Here is a 14,186-nt window from a genome sequence, read left to right as displayed (position 1 = left end):
AGCCCTAAAGAAAGAGGGTCTGCTTTAAAAGTGTCCTGATGCTGCAGTAATATCTTTCGCAGTATTTAAGGCTGTCAGAATTATAAAGCTGCATTCCGGAGAAATGGTTTTGTAACCCTAGGCGATATGTGAATTATTTCTGCCTTAGTTTCTCATCTTTGGATTGAAGACCTTAAAAACAATAAGTGTCTACCTCATAGAGTTGTACAGATGAAATTAATTAATAAAATACAGAATAGTTAGAACAATGCCTGGCATACAGCAAGCCCCACATAAGCATATCCTCTTATCATCACTAAATGAGTCTTCTTTTGCTCTTAACTTGCCCATGATCAACTGATTTGATCAGGCTTTTGTCAAAGGAGCCTCGCTTCTCTGATATATGAGATTTTTGTCACATACATTTTGGATCATATATAAAAGCAAAGTGCTCCTCAATCAATTGTTTTCAGAATTGCTACTGCAGATTTGTAATGGACATTTCTACTACCTGGGGAGACAATCTCCAATTGCCTTAGAAAGTAATATAAAATCAGAGCTAGATCCTGTTTGAGATCTAAAAGGTTATCTATTTGATTTATTCTTAACTTAAAACATTGACCTTTTGCGTATTGCTTTCAAAACCATTTCAAAAATGATTTCTATTAATACTTACATGCATTTGACATATTGAGAAAACGGGGGAATGCCCCTGCCCATCATACTCCAAAGTAACAGGTCCTGTTCCTCCACCTCAGGGTTCTGCACAACAAACTGCCTTCAACGCTTGGCTATAGCTGGTTCCCTAGGAGTTTTGGCAGAAAACATCACCTCTGAGAATTTGTCCTGCAGTTTAGTCATGTTGATTCTTACTTTCAGATAGTCGACGGAATAAATTATAGCCACATTTCATTGTAGAGAAGATAGGAGTTAAGTAATTTCCTTAAGGTGACACAGCTAGTAAGTGACAGAGCTCATTCATTCTGGCAAATATTTATTGATGACTTCCTGTGTGCTACATGATGGAGTTGAATCAAAATCCAGAGTACCTGAGGATAATTGATATCATTGGTCAATTCCAGATCCTCGTAGACTAGCCATCTATAGGGAAGGAAGGGGTTCTTGAGAAGGTGTATTTGTTCTGCATGATGTTCTCAAATGGTGAAATATAAACGCTCCTTTCTGTGAATAAACTATGAGTTCACTTGCCAAAAATATGACTTGACCTTTCTGGAAACTATTTCTTTAACATATATGACCTATCATAGTAATAGAATTCTATTCTGTATGAATTACCTCATTTCTGAGGGATCTCCCCGCTTTTAAGTTTTAACAGTCCAAGTTGTAGAAAAGATAATTGTATTCACCTCTCCTGTATCCTTCAAGATTTTATTTATTTTGATCTATCTGTTCTGTGTATTCATCTTTACACACTAAAGACTTCTAATCTTTTTTAGTCTACCCTTGTATGTCTCATGATCCTAGGGTCTTGAATATTTTAATTGATCTGTGTACCTCCTTCAACTCCATTATCAGGGAATTTTTTTTCTTGTAATTATAGACTTCTGAGACAAAAAGAAACTCGAAATCACTGTTGACACTCTCATGTTGTAGCTGAAGATACTGAGACCCAAACTGGTTAAAAAACTTGCACTTAATAGGCAATGTTAATAACAGAGCTAGGAATAATATTTATTAGGTCGTCAGATGGCCCTGGAATATTCTTTGCTGATTTCACCATATTATGCTATTAGCATCTTTAGGACAGTTGAATGTATATCTTAAAATGTGATTGGACAAAAAAAATGTGATAGAACTTAGAGAAATAATTATTATGGAGTCCTTTTCTCAAACTCATGGCACTTGACGTGAATGATCTGGTAGGGAAGGTAAGCTAATAGGTAAAGGCATGGGCTTGGAGTTACACAGACTGGGTTCACATCTTTGCTCTGCCACTTATTGTGAGTTTGTACAGGCTAACGAACCTATTTGAATTCATTTAATCATCTATAAAATTATGGTCAGTGCTACCTAACTTAGAGGGCACTCTGTTACATAAGATAATCCATAAATTGCTTAGCACAGCATCCAGCATCCAGTCTGTCTTCAATTGTTCCTTAGTAGAGGGTCAGTAATTTCTTTTTAGTCAACAAATACTAAAACCAATGATCAGGATAGGGACTCTTTCAGAGTATTCTTCCAGAAGTGTTTGTAGGAACAAATTCAATATCTTCATATTGCTTGTGTAAGGTTTTGCTTGTAAATAATTTCCAAAAGCAAACATTTGTTTGTTTTCATTCTTTTGTGCATTTTTTGTTAGGCATATTGAAGAATATCTGTTGTGTGTTCATTTCTACTGTACCACCAGCTTATATCCTAGAGAATATTATGTGCATCACATATCACTTTCTTTTTAAAAGGTACTATATTAATTCAACAGAATTGAATCGAGCATCTTGGCACACATTTTTGAGGGTATGGACCTCCATGATTTGAATCAAGAGCTCATTCATGCCACGTAAATGTCAGTTGATAACAACGTCTTAAGGATATTGACCCAAATATTGACTAGAAGCTGGGGTGCTCTCAGTCTGTTTTATAAATCACTAGAAACTCTCCATGGTTAAAGACTGAGGTTAGGTACTTTAAAAAAAATTATTTTATTTTATTTATTTATTTTTGGCTGTTTTGGGTCTTCGTTGCTGCGCAGGGGCTTTCTGTAGTTGTGGCGAGCGGAGGCTACTCTTCATTGAGGTGCACAGGCTTCTCATCACAGCGGCTTCTCTTGTTGCGGAGCACGGGCTCTAGGCGCACAGGCTTCAGTAGTTGTGGAACGCAGGTTCAGTAGTTGTGGCTCGCGGGTTCAGTAGTTGTGGCTCGTGGGCTCTAGAGCGCAGGCTCAGTAGTTGTGGCGCACAGGCTTAGCTGCTGATCCGCGGCATGTGGGATCTTCCCGGACCAGGGCTCGAACGCGTGTCCCCCGCATTGGCAGGCGGATTCTTAACCGCTGCGCCACCAGGGAAGCCCGAGATTAGGTACATTTTTAAAAGGAAAAAGAAAAGAAAAAATATCCACTTTATTCCAAATACATACGCTACACACATGCACGCGCACACACACACACCCGCACACACACACAAAATAGGCATTTTCATTCGATGTACATTTCATAAGCAACCAGTGTTTGACAACTTGACAGGCACTGTGCTTGAGTCTGAGGGAGGCACAAATTAATAAAACAAGTGTTTTTCCTGGCCTTGAGGAACTCACAAACTTGCAAAAAAAAAATACTGTAAAGAAATCCTTTCCTGTCTCATGAGAATAAGGCATGTACCTGTCCACACAGGTAGCTTATACAGCAGCTGTCAAGGTGCCTATGCTAGGATGTGGTTTCCACCTATTGGGTGAGTTTGAGCTTGTGGGGGGCACTGATCAGGTGCCCCTCCCAGCCTCATTGCCTACCTCTGGGTGATGATGGAGATCTGTGCTGCCCCTCTGGTCACTGAACACTTTCTAGGTCCCATCCCTGAGCTAAGCGATTTGTACATGTTAGTCCTCTCCCTCAACCCTGTACTGCAAGGTAGATACTATTATCCCTTATTTACCGATGAGACAGTTGGAGTTCTGAAAGGTTATGTGATTAGCCTAAGATCACACAGTGAGTAAGTGCACACTCACTTTATGTTTAGCTCCTCTGGCTCTTTTTCCTTATGCTTCCATGTCTCTTTTGCCAAATACAGCGGTTAATGTGCTCCTTCCACCTCTATCAGAGTGACATTCACACCCATGACTGTCAGGTTAAAGAACTGAAGTACCACCAATTTTTGATATGTGTAGCTTTTATACATTCAATCACTAATTCATCCAAAACGAATTTTTTTAAGCTTCATTATGTTGCCAATCAGTGGCACTGGGATTACAGCCACAATCAAGGTTTGACATTATGGAACTCAAGATTCACTGTGTTAATACAGACTAGAAGCTAGCAGGAATATTTATGATAGCCATTGGTCTCTTGCTAATTTTGTCTAGAATGCAGTTACAGTTTACATATGATTTGTTGTAAATTCAGTGGTAAGGAGAATTCACCTTAAAAGTATCCTAGGATGGTGCCATGTAGAAAAATTGCATGTTATCTCTAAATAATTCTTATATAGCCCGCTGTTCCCCCAGCATTGTAAGAGATCACCATTTCTTTTGCTGAGCACCTGTGAAGTCATAGGTTTGCTTGTAGGGGACACATTGTGTGAAAAATACTATTTTCACATTCTAAATAACTTCAGAGAGCAGCAAGATGTTCATATCAGGAAGGCATGTAGACCTGAATTCAGCTGATTCAAAGCTCCTGGGTTCACTGTTCACTGGATGGACCCCAATCCATTTTTTAACTGCCTCTTACTTTGAGAAAGTTCTGTTTTTCCCTCTAGTGTACTTTCTCTCTCTTTCTGTTATTTTTTCCTCAAGTGAGTTGAGTTTAACTTAATTAGTTTGATGTGCCTACACTATAGTTTCTTTCAGTTGTCCTTTTTTTTTCAATGAAAAGCAAACAACCAACAAGGACTCAAATGCCCATTTTACTTTACTATGCTTCTAAATTCTTCAGATTTCCTTTCAGTATTCCTCATTCCTCCCTTAACATTTGGTAGGTATGTTTATTATCTCTTAAGCAGAAAAGCTTAGGGACTTTGAAAAATAAACAAGCAACTTTTCTCTAAGAATGGAAAAGAAGCTATTAGTATCTGTGATACTAATATCTGGTGATAGGAGAAAGGGTAAAGGCTTTAAACAAACAAATTCAAAAGATTATATATCCTGCTAAATATAATGAAAGTAGAGCCAGAAAGATATTTTCTTAGACTTCAGTAGTGTAGTATGTGTGTGTATGTGTGTACCCTTCTCATTATAATATTTGAGCCTATACTTCCAACATATGTATATCCCAAATTGTACAGATTCACAGTGTGCTAATATTTACCGTAAGAAAACAGAAAAGCAGACAGAAATTTAAAAGAATGAGATACAATGCGATAAAAATAACACATATGCTCATATATGTGTATTTTAATATCAAACTATATGCCTTAATATATATGTTCAATATCAGTTATACATATATATGTTTTAGTATCACTTGTTGCATTCTAAGGGATTGTCTGCGTACCCCTTTTTGAAGATCATACACCTACAACATGAAGGAATAAAAGGAGACCTAATAGTACAGAAATAATTCTTTATGCACACCAACACCAAACACACACACACGCACACACACACACACACACAGACACACACACTCACAGAATGACTGGATTAGCAGCATAGAGCTTATATCTGTGATTAATGTGAGTACCTTCTCAACCAAAGTTGAATGAAGCGGATGAGAGCTCAGCAGGCATATGCTGCTGCTGTGAGCATACAAATAAGTTTGATCAGTAGCTACAGTCTCCATGCCTGATGCCAAGCAACTATCTTGAAATTGCTAAGCGAGAGTGTGGATAATTCAGCACAGGTACTGATCCCTGTTGTCATGGGTGTCATTGACAGAGGTAGAAAGGTGAGACCCATTGGGAAGAGCCACCTGCAGTAGCTATATGAGATGGGTGGGTTTTGAAGAAGTGTCTTAGAGAGATTTAATATGGGAACCATAAAAGTGGCTCCCTGGCTGTAGAATATACCCAATTTATGACATTCTTCATCACTGGGATAAGTAGAGGACATCCTATATTATATCATTTAACTTTAGCCTGAGTAAATGGGGCGGGACAATCAGCAAATCTAATTTGGAATCCACATGTGGAAACATGGCATTTTTTCTTTTCCCCACTGGGTGACTACTGAAACACAGAGGATGCTGGGTACAACAAATGATGGCCAGTTTTTATATTCCCGTATTTAGAGAAAAAGCTTCTATTAGCCTGTAGACCTCAATAAATACAATTATACTCAAGCTACGTGTACCATGAACCCACTGGTTAGGAGCCATATTAAATGTTTTGCGCTTTGTGAGTCATCCATAAACAGTTCTTTTTGTTATAATAAGGCAAATTATAACAGTGTCAGAAGTCGACCTAAAGGGATTGAAATGAGGTCGCTAAACAGAAGTATACAGGGCACAGTCTGTCCAGTGTGTCACTTGGTCAATTGGAAAGCAGTGGGGACTCTTCTCATACTTGCCAGGGTGGAATTTTTCTTTTCCGTGTATTGGTGTGAGTTTCTCTCCAGAGGCATTGCAATCTATTTATAACTTTCTGACAACAGCTTTTGGAATAAGGCCAAAGAGATTGGCAATTAATGCACAGAAAGGAAGTGCGTTGCTTGAATATTTTAGCTATCCTTCTTTTTCTTAAGACGAAAGAGATTGTAGTTTTATAAGTCTCTTTAATTAGTAGTTTCTACAGGAATTAGTTAGAATTACTAGATGGAATTTAGCTCTTCTGAATGATGCTCATTAAGTTAAGACATCTGGTATGAGAAAAATCTTTGACTTATTTTGACTGTCCTTATGTTCAACAGAAAATCTTAGCTTTTCATAGATGTACTCTTCGGGTGGCATTCAGAAAAAAAGCTTATACATAGTCTTTTAGAGACTGGGAGCCAATCCTCAAAGGATTTGGGAATTAACATTAAAAAGATTGTACATACTGGTTGAAACACTTCCTTCATTTCACATGTTCAGTTTTTAAAAGATGGGAGGCTTGATGATAACACACCTGGGTGAGAGATGGCCACTTGAATGGAAGGTTTATGTTAACTCTGATTCATAGAGTTCTGATCTTGGAGAGTGCTTCCTGATAGAGCTCTCATCGTTTTAGTCTACACAGTTTTATTTTGATAGATTGGTCCCAGCCTCAGACAAAAGCAAATGGTTATTGTGAAAAACAGTTCATGGAGGACTGCCAAGTAGAAATTCGCACAAATTGTGGTCTGTTGCAAAATACTTGAATCTGCGAGAAAAGACACGTCAATAATTCTTTCAGTAAGAAGAGTAATTATGTGGCTGTTTTCTGCATCTCTGCTTCATTTTTTCATAGATAGATGTCTAGAGGATGTGTTTTATCCTCAGCGACAGAGCAATGCTATTGTTTAGGAATTTGGGAATTTTTTTGAGGGGTGAACAGAAAGAAAAATGAAATCAATTTCTTAAACGGGGAAAAGGTAAAAATTAAAAGTGGATCCTTAGATGGGAATTATCTCTAAAATTACAACTTTCTAATCTGTCTCTAGGTGCTGTAAACTACAAACAATGACCCTGTGTTAATACTGCAGACATACTATAGTGGAACTAAAGGGAACTTAATTTCCTGGTAAGAATATTTTCCTTAATCAGGTGCTTTATGCATTTTGAATGCATTTAATTGTTGCAATGCTTGGTGGAAGAATATAGCCATAGAGAGTGACCCAGGATATGGACCAGATATATAATGTGAGTTGTTTTTTGCTTTTGGAGTTCCATTAAAATGGCTTATTTTTGAAAAAGCAGAATAACTCAAAGTTATTTTTCTTGTTAGCTGACCTCTGGGCATATTTGAAAGTTGCATCTTGATGATATTTACCTAAATGTCATTTTTAATAGAAAAATGAATTTCTCCATTGGGATCGGAGCAGGTTGGCTTCTTAGGAGGCTTGAAGTTTTAGTGAGAAAACTTATATTTTCATCAGTCAAACAGAGCTCACCCCTTCATGGTCTGAAGGGCTTTCAGCTTCAGTAACTGTCCCTTGGATTTGGATCAGTGTGAATTCTGACCTGAACCCTCCTTTGGAGCTTTTTCAAATTCTTTGTGCAGTACCAAGCTGAATTGTAACATATTTCAAAGAGTTTGGAAGAGTGAGAAAAAAGTCTACTTTTAAAGGCCAGATACACAAGGATCTGGTTGTGGGGAAGCTATTTAGCCCTTTTCAACCTCCATTTCCAAATTCATAAAATTAGAATAATAGTTGTAATTTCCTGTAGGTGTGGGTTAAATCAGGTTATTTTGATAATGCTTATTAGCCCTGTGTTGAGTCCATAGTATTGTTCGGTAAATGTCAACCCTTACTATCATTATTAGTTTTTAAAGACAAAGTAATTTGAGAAAAAAACAGTATTTTTGATGGAAGTATACTTGATACATAATATTATAGGTGTACCATAGAGTGATTCCCTATTTTTAAAGGTTATACTACATTTATAGTTATTATAAAGTATTTGCTATATTCCCCGTGCTGTACAATACATCCTTGTAGCTTATTTTATACCTAATAATTTGTACCTCTTAATCCTCTACCCCTTTATTACCAATCCCCCAACCCTCTCCCCACTGGTAACCACTAGTTTGTTCTCTATATCTGTGAGTCCGCTGCTTTTTTGTTATGTTCACTAGTTTTTTGTATGAGAAGAAAATGGTATTTTTTTCAGTGAAAGAACAATATTCTTTTTACTTTCTCAAGAGCACATTTTGTTACCAAAAGAATGTGTGTTCCTGTACAATTAAGATGTTTTAGGGTACATGCAAAATCTTTCTGTATGCTGGTTGTATACTGGGATCTTAGTAGCTATAAGGAAGACAATGTGGAAAGAGGTGGAAGTCCTTGACTTTCTGAGTCATTGCTAGCTTACCTGCTGCCTGGTAACCAGGAGGGGCCTTCTAAACAAATGTGGGGCTATTCCAAGAAGAGGTCTATGAGGAAACTGTGTGTGTGTTTTGAATAACTTGTGCTCTCTGTCTCATTCAGTAGAGTGATTTTGCCCTTCCACTATATTCAGATCTTCCCTTTGGAACTTGCTGCAAGAGGCTACCCTGTGCAGTCTTTCTAACACCAGTTAATCTGCTGCTCTATTAGAAGATGACAAAGCATTTGCGATACATACTCATATTCTTAGAGAAAACTCTTCCTGAAATCTGATTAATCGAATCCTTTGATGATGATTGGTTATGAGGAGTACATTTATTATGTTAAAACACTTTTATGATTTCATCGTAAATGAATTTCTAGATCCTAAGAAACCTAGGTAAATCTTTTCAGAAATTAAAGGATGAAATACAATGTCTGGGGTATTAACTTTTTTTTTAAAGATGTTAGCATGCCGCCATGAGGAACCTTAATTGGGGTTGTGTCATGATGATGTATTAATAAATGTGTCTTTTGACATCATGAAAATGGATGGCAACCTGCAAAACAACTGCTCACTCGTAACAATGCTTTCTTTATTTTACTGAGTTATGTTTATTTTCTTGTGTTCCTCTTGATGATCAACCAAATCATTATTTAATTCTACAAAATAAGTTCCCTTGCCATCCATTTTCATTGTAGAGCTTGAGAAATTCAACTATGCAGCTTCCAGGAAGTCCTTAGGGAATCATAGTCCTAGAAGATATAGACACACACACACACACACACACACACATACACACACACACACGCACCCACTTTAGCATTAATTTTCTTTTGAGAATCTCTGATTTAGAGAGTCCCCCCCATACAACCTCTCAAGAATTAAAAATATGGGGTGAAATAATCCCCAAGACTCTGATTAGACTACGATACATGAATACTGATTTGCTGTTGTGTTTTTCAACACTCAAATGTATTTGAACTTGTTTACAGCACAGTCTATACTTTTTTTAAACATCTTTATTGGAGTATAATTGCTTTACAATGTTGTGTTAGTTTCTACTATATAAAAAAGTGAATCAGCTATACGTATACATATATCCCCATATCCCCTCCCTCTTGCTTCTCCCTCCTACCCTCCCTATCCCACCACTCTAGGTGGTCACAAAGCACCAAGCTGACCTCCCTGTGCTATGCGGGTGCTTCCCACTAGCTATCTATTTTACATTTGGTAGTGTATATATGTCAATGCCACTATCTCACTTCGTCCCAACTTACCCTTCCCCCTCCCCATGTCCTCAAGCCCATTCTCTGTGTCTGCGTCTTTATTCCTGTCCTGCCCCTAGGCTCTTCAGAACCTTTTTTCTTAGATTCCATATATATGTGTTAGCACACGGTATTTGTTTTTCTCTTTCTGACTTACTTCACTCTGTATGACAGACTCTAGGTCCATCCACCTAACTACAAATAACTCAATTTTGTTTCCTTTTATGTCTGAGTAATATTCCATTGTATCTATGTGCCACATCTTCTTTATCCGTTCATCTGTCGATGGACACGTAGGTTGCTTCCATGTCCTGGCTATTGTAAATAGTGCTGCAGTGAACACTGTGGTACATGACTCTTTGTGAATTATGCTTTTCTCAGGGTATATGCCCAGTAATGGGATTGCTGGGTTGTATGGTAGTTCTTTCTTTAGTGTTTCAAGGAACCTCCATACTGTTCTCCATAGTGGCTGTATCAGTTTACATTCCCACCAACAGTGCAAGAGGGTTCCCTTTTCTACACACCCTCCCCAGCATTTATTGTGTGTAGATTTTTTGATGATGGCCATTCTGACCGGTGTGAGGTGTTACCTCGTTGTAGTTTTGATGTGCGTTTCTCTAATGATTAGTGATGTTGAGCATCCTTTCATGTGTTTGTTGGCAATCTGTGTATCTTCTTTGGAGAAATGTCTATTTAGGTCTTCTGCCCATTTTTGGATTGGGTTGTTTGTTTTTTTGATATCGAGCTACATGAGCGGCTTGTAAATTTTGGAGATTAATCCTTTGTCAGTTGCTTCATTTGCAAATATTTTCTCCCATTCTGAGGGTTATCTTTTCGTCTTGTTTAGGGTCTCCTTTGCTGTGCAAAAGCTTTGAAGTTTCATTAGGTCCCATTTGTTTATTTTTGTTTTTATTTCCATTTCTCTAGGAGGTGGGTCATATGACCTTGAGTTTGTGCATAGCACATTAACATAGGTTTATCTATACATTTTAATCATTTCCATACCTATGTATACTTTATCTGAAAATGATACTCTCCATACATCTTAACAGAAGGCTTAAGTAGTTGAATGATGGAGACTGTATTTTTGTAACAGAAGGTCACAATAAAATATGTGCTCTGTTAAATATGGTGAGTCGCCTTGGGTCATGTTATGAGACGGGTTGATGGTGCTTATCTCTACACACAGCTCCTCCTACAGATTTATGGATTTGGATGAATATTCTTTTATATCAAAGACTAGGCTGCATGTCCTGAGAGGAGGTAAGAGAGAGTAGTATTTTCCTTTCAATCTTAGTATAGTGCTATTATGTGAGAGAAGATTATAGCTGCCTTCCCTTGCTGGTCTGTGAAGTTGTCATAAAGGTATTGTTTATTTTCCAATGAAATCCATGTTTCCTCTCAGAGAGCACTCTGCATGCTCAGTTACATCAGGGCTTGGCTCCCATACTCTGGGGAGAACAATATATAACAACCTGTCCTTTTTGAAATATTCTCAGTGCGCTGTGCTGCATTTACTGCATGTGGTGGTTCATTTTAAATGTCAGTTTGACTGGGATAAGGGATGCCCAGATAGCTGATGAAACATCATTTCTGGGTGTGTCTGTAAGCGTGTTTCCAGAGGGGATTAGCCTTTGTGTTAGTAGACTGAATAAAGAAGACCACCCTCACCAGTCTGAGTGAGGATCATCCAGTTCACCAAGGGTTGAAGAAAATAAAAAGGCAGAGGAAGGGTGAATTTGTTGTCTGTTTGACCTGGGACACCCATCGTCTGCCCTCAATCATCAGCATTTTTGGCTTTTGGGCCTTTGGAATCATACTGAATTATACCACTGGCTTTACTGGTTCTCCAGCTTGCAGACAGCAGACCATCGGGATTTCTCAGTCTCCTTAATCACATGAGACAATTTCTGTAATACATCTCTCTCTATCCCTATATATTCTATTGGTTCTGTTTCTCTGGAGAACCTGATGAATACACTGCACAAATGCAACTTGTTTGGCTGATCCTGCCTCTCTCTGTTCTAACTCTGTTTACGGGCCTTACACTAAGTTTCAATTATTTGTTTACACATTTGTCTCAGTAATATGTCTTTGAGGGCAGGGCCCAGTTCAAATATATATTTGCTTTGTTACCACTGAGCATAGACCCTAGCACACACGAGATGCTTTATAAAAGTAGGGGATGGGGAGATTTAAAAGGAAGACCAGAGGGAGGGAAAGATTCTCCTGATAGGTCACTCCTTGGACACCTACTGGGCTAAATTCTCAGATTGCTTCTCTGGGTCCTATAGTCTAGGCAATCTTGCTAGCAGTTTCTAGTTTCACTTAAACTTGATTTCTGATGAATTCTAATGTTCCCTTAACTCTCCTCTCTTTAATATCCCCACCTGGTAAGAGGTCCCGGATTGGCATTGCCTATGGCTAATTCACTTCAGGACCATTCCGAAATAAAAGCGTGAGGAATTGTTGAGTGAGTCTTACCCAAAATGAAAGTCTCTCCTCAAGAAATCCTAAGTGGAAGCTGAGTAAAACTGATCTCCTCAGAAAGAAGTTCCCCTATTTTGAATAATAAAGTGTCGATTTTTCAGCATCTCTTGAAAGGGGGCATTCAGAGATGATAAGATTCCATTGGATGCTAAAATATTTCGTATAAGTAATTAATATTGCATATTTCAAAATGATGATATTAAACAGTATTCTTTTTCTTTTCTTTTTTCCTTTCTGTGATATAAGAGCATCAGAACTAGCTCCATGCCCTTGTCCCAGAATTAATCATTCCTCTCCATAGTTGATGTTTACACCTTTTAAATATTTATGGGCTGTTTTGTTCCTCTATTGTTGTTTATCCACTCTAGAGACATTCAGAAGCTTTGCATTTCTTCCTTAGCCAAGCATTTCATTCCCTCCATCATTCTCGTGGCTGTTCTTTGGATCACCTCCAGTTTGCACACATAATTTTGGTATCTAGGTGCCAAAAACATGTTTGTTTCAACTGGAGTCTTATTACAGTTGCTTTTACTCAAATCACGTACACAAATAAATGCAATCTCTAAAGCATGAAAATGCAGTAAGGGCTCCAGAGGGAAGCTGAGATATGCAAATATGTTGTTAAAATGCTACAGGTAGATTTTTAAGTCACTAGGGAAATGGCGTCTCAAAATCAAAAGATTGTAGAATGAGCACTATGTGAAGAATTTTATTTTAAAGCCAAGCGTTGTGATCATTTTGCAGGTTTTTGTTATTGCCAGTCTGTTGGTTTGTAAGATTTTAATAGAGTCGGGTTTAGTCTTCTTAGCCATTTTCTAGTCATTTACTTATTTTCTCTATGCAATTGCAGAAGGCAGAGCCTTTTTTCAATAGGAAAAATGTTGCTATTCCTGTGCAGAGAAAAGACTGAAGTAAAATGACCATAAAAATATTAAAGGCAAAGAGACACTGAAACCCAGCAAAACTTTGGTGATCTTTTTAATAAGCAGACACTATGGATCTTATATTGTTATTTAAAAGGACTTTTCAAGTAGCAACATGACCTACTGCCCAAATAAAATGTCCATGGAAATATGTAGCACAAGCAAACAAATGACTTAGAATAAAATCCAATGAAGAGAGAAAACTGTGTTTCCTTAACAAAATGCCATTTTTGCCCTAAGGCAATCCATGTTGGAGAACAATACCATGTATAACAGTGAGACAAATCGTAGGCATCACCCCTAAACAGCAGATTTTGTTGAACTGCACATTTGTGCAAATATTTGAGGCCTTGGAGAAGAAGCAAAGCGATGAAATACATCACTTCTGTCACCATCTGAACTGGGGAGGACAGAGGGGCAAGCGCATCTGAGAGCCTGGTGATGAAACTGGGAAGTAGGAAGTAAATCAAAGCCTCTGATCAAAGGCTAATTTAGCCTGTCATAAATGACGCTGCCATGGAAAGAAGCCTTATGCACAGAGATCAAAGATTGGGGCCTCCACAGACACCACAACATTCCCTGCCCTAAAAAAAGCAAGAGAAGGAGGGAAAAGGAGAAATGCATCAAAGCTCTCTAAGAACACTGTACAGTATAATCTCCCTTTCTTGAGGACAGCAAGCACTATTAGAAAAGTGAAAATGAATCTTGTTTTTTTTTAATAGTATGTTTGAGGTCTGCTTTTGAGATCAAGAGTAGCTGGCACCGTTAGCTTAAGTAACTTACTTGCAAACAGACTCTAGATAGTGCTTCCTGTTATTCGCGGCCCTTTCTTGTCTATATTAGGGTTCTTTTCACAACTGAAAACAGAAGGCAAATTATTATTATTATTTTTTTTTTTTTTTTTTTTTTTTTGTGGTATGCGGGCCTCCCTCTGCT

General features: G+C 37.9%; 1 protein-coding gene across 8 annotated transcripts in view; it reads left to right on the top strand.

Moving 5' to 3' along the window:
• CHL1 (cell adhesion molecule L1 like) overlaps positions 1-14,186 on the top strand; it is a 278,402-nt gene that overhangs the window by 108,109 nt on the left and 156,107 nt on the right. For 7 of the 8 annotated variants that reach the window (XM_028478803.2, XM_055079546.1, XM_055079547.1 and 4 more), the window contains one exon: positions 7,204-7,283. The exons of the other annotated variant lie outside the window; for it this stretch is intronic. The gene's annotated coding sequence lies outside the window, so the exon portion shown is untranslated. The remainder of the gene's footprint in view (positions 1-7,203; positions 7,284-14,186) is intronic. 8 annotated transcript variants of the gene reach the window in all.

Source organism: Physeter macrocephalus, chromosome 18, assembly GCF_002837175.3.
Source record: "Physeter macrocephalus isolate SW-GA chromosome 18, ASM283717v5, whole genome shotgun sequence".
NCBI lineage: Eukaryota > Metazoa > Chordata > Mammalia > Artiodactyla > Physeteridae > Physeter > Physeter macrocephalus.
Note: the sequence above shows the minus strand (reverse complement) of the source record. Positions and strands in the feature narration are given on the sequence as shown.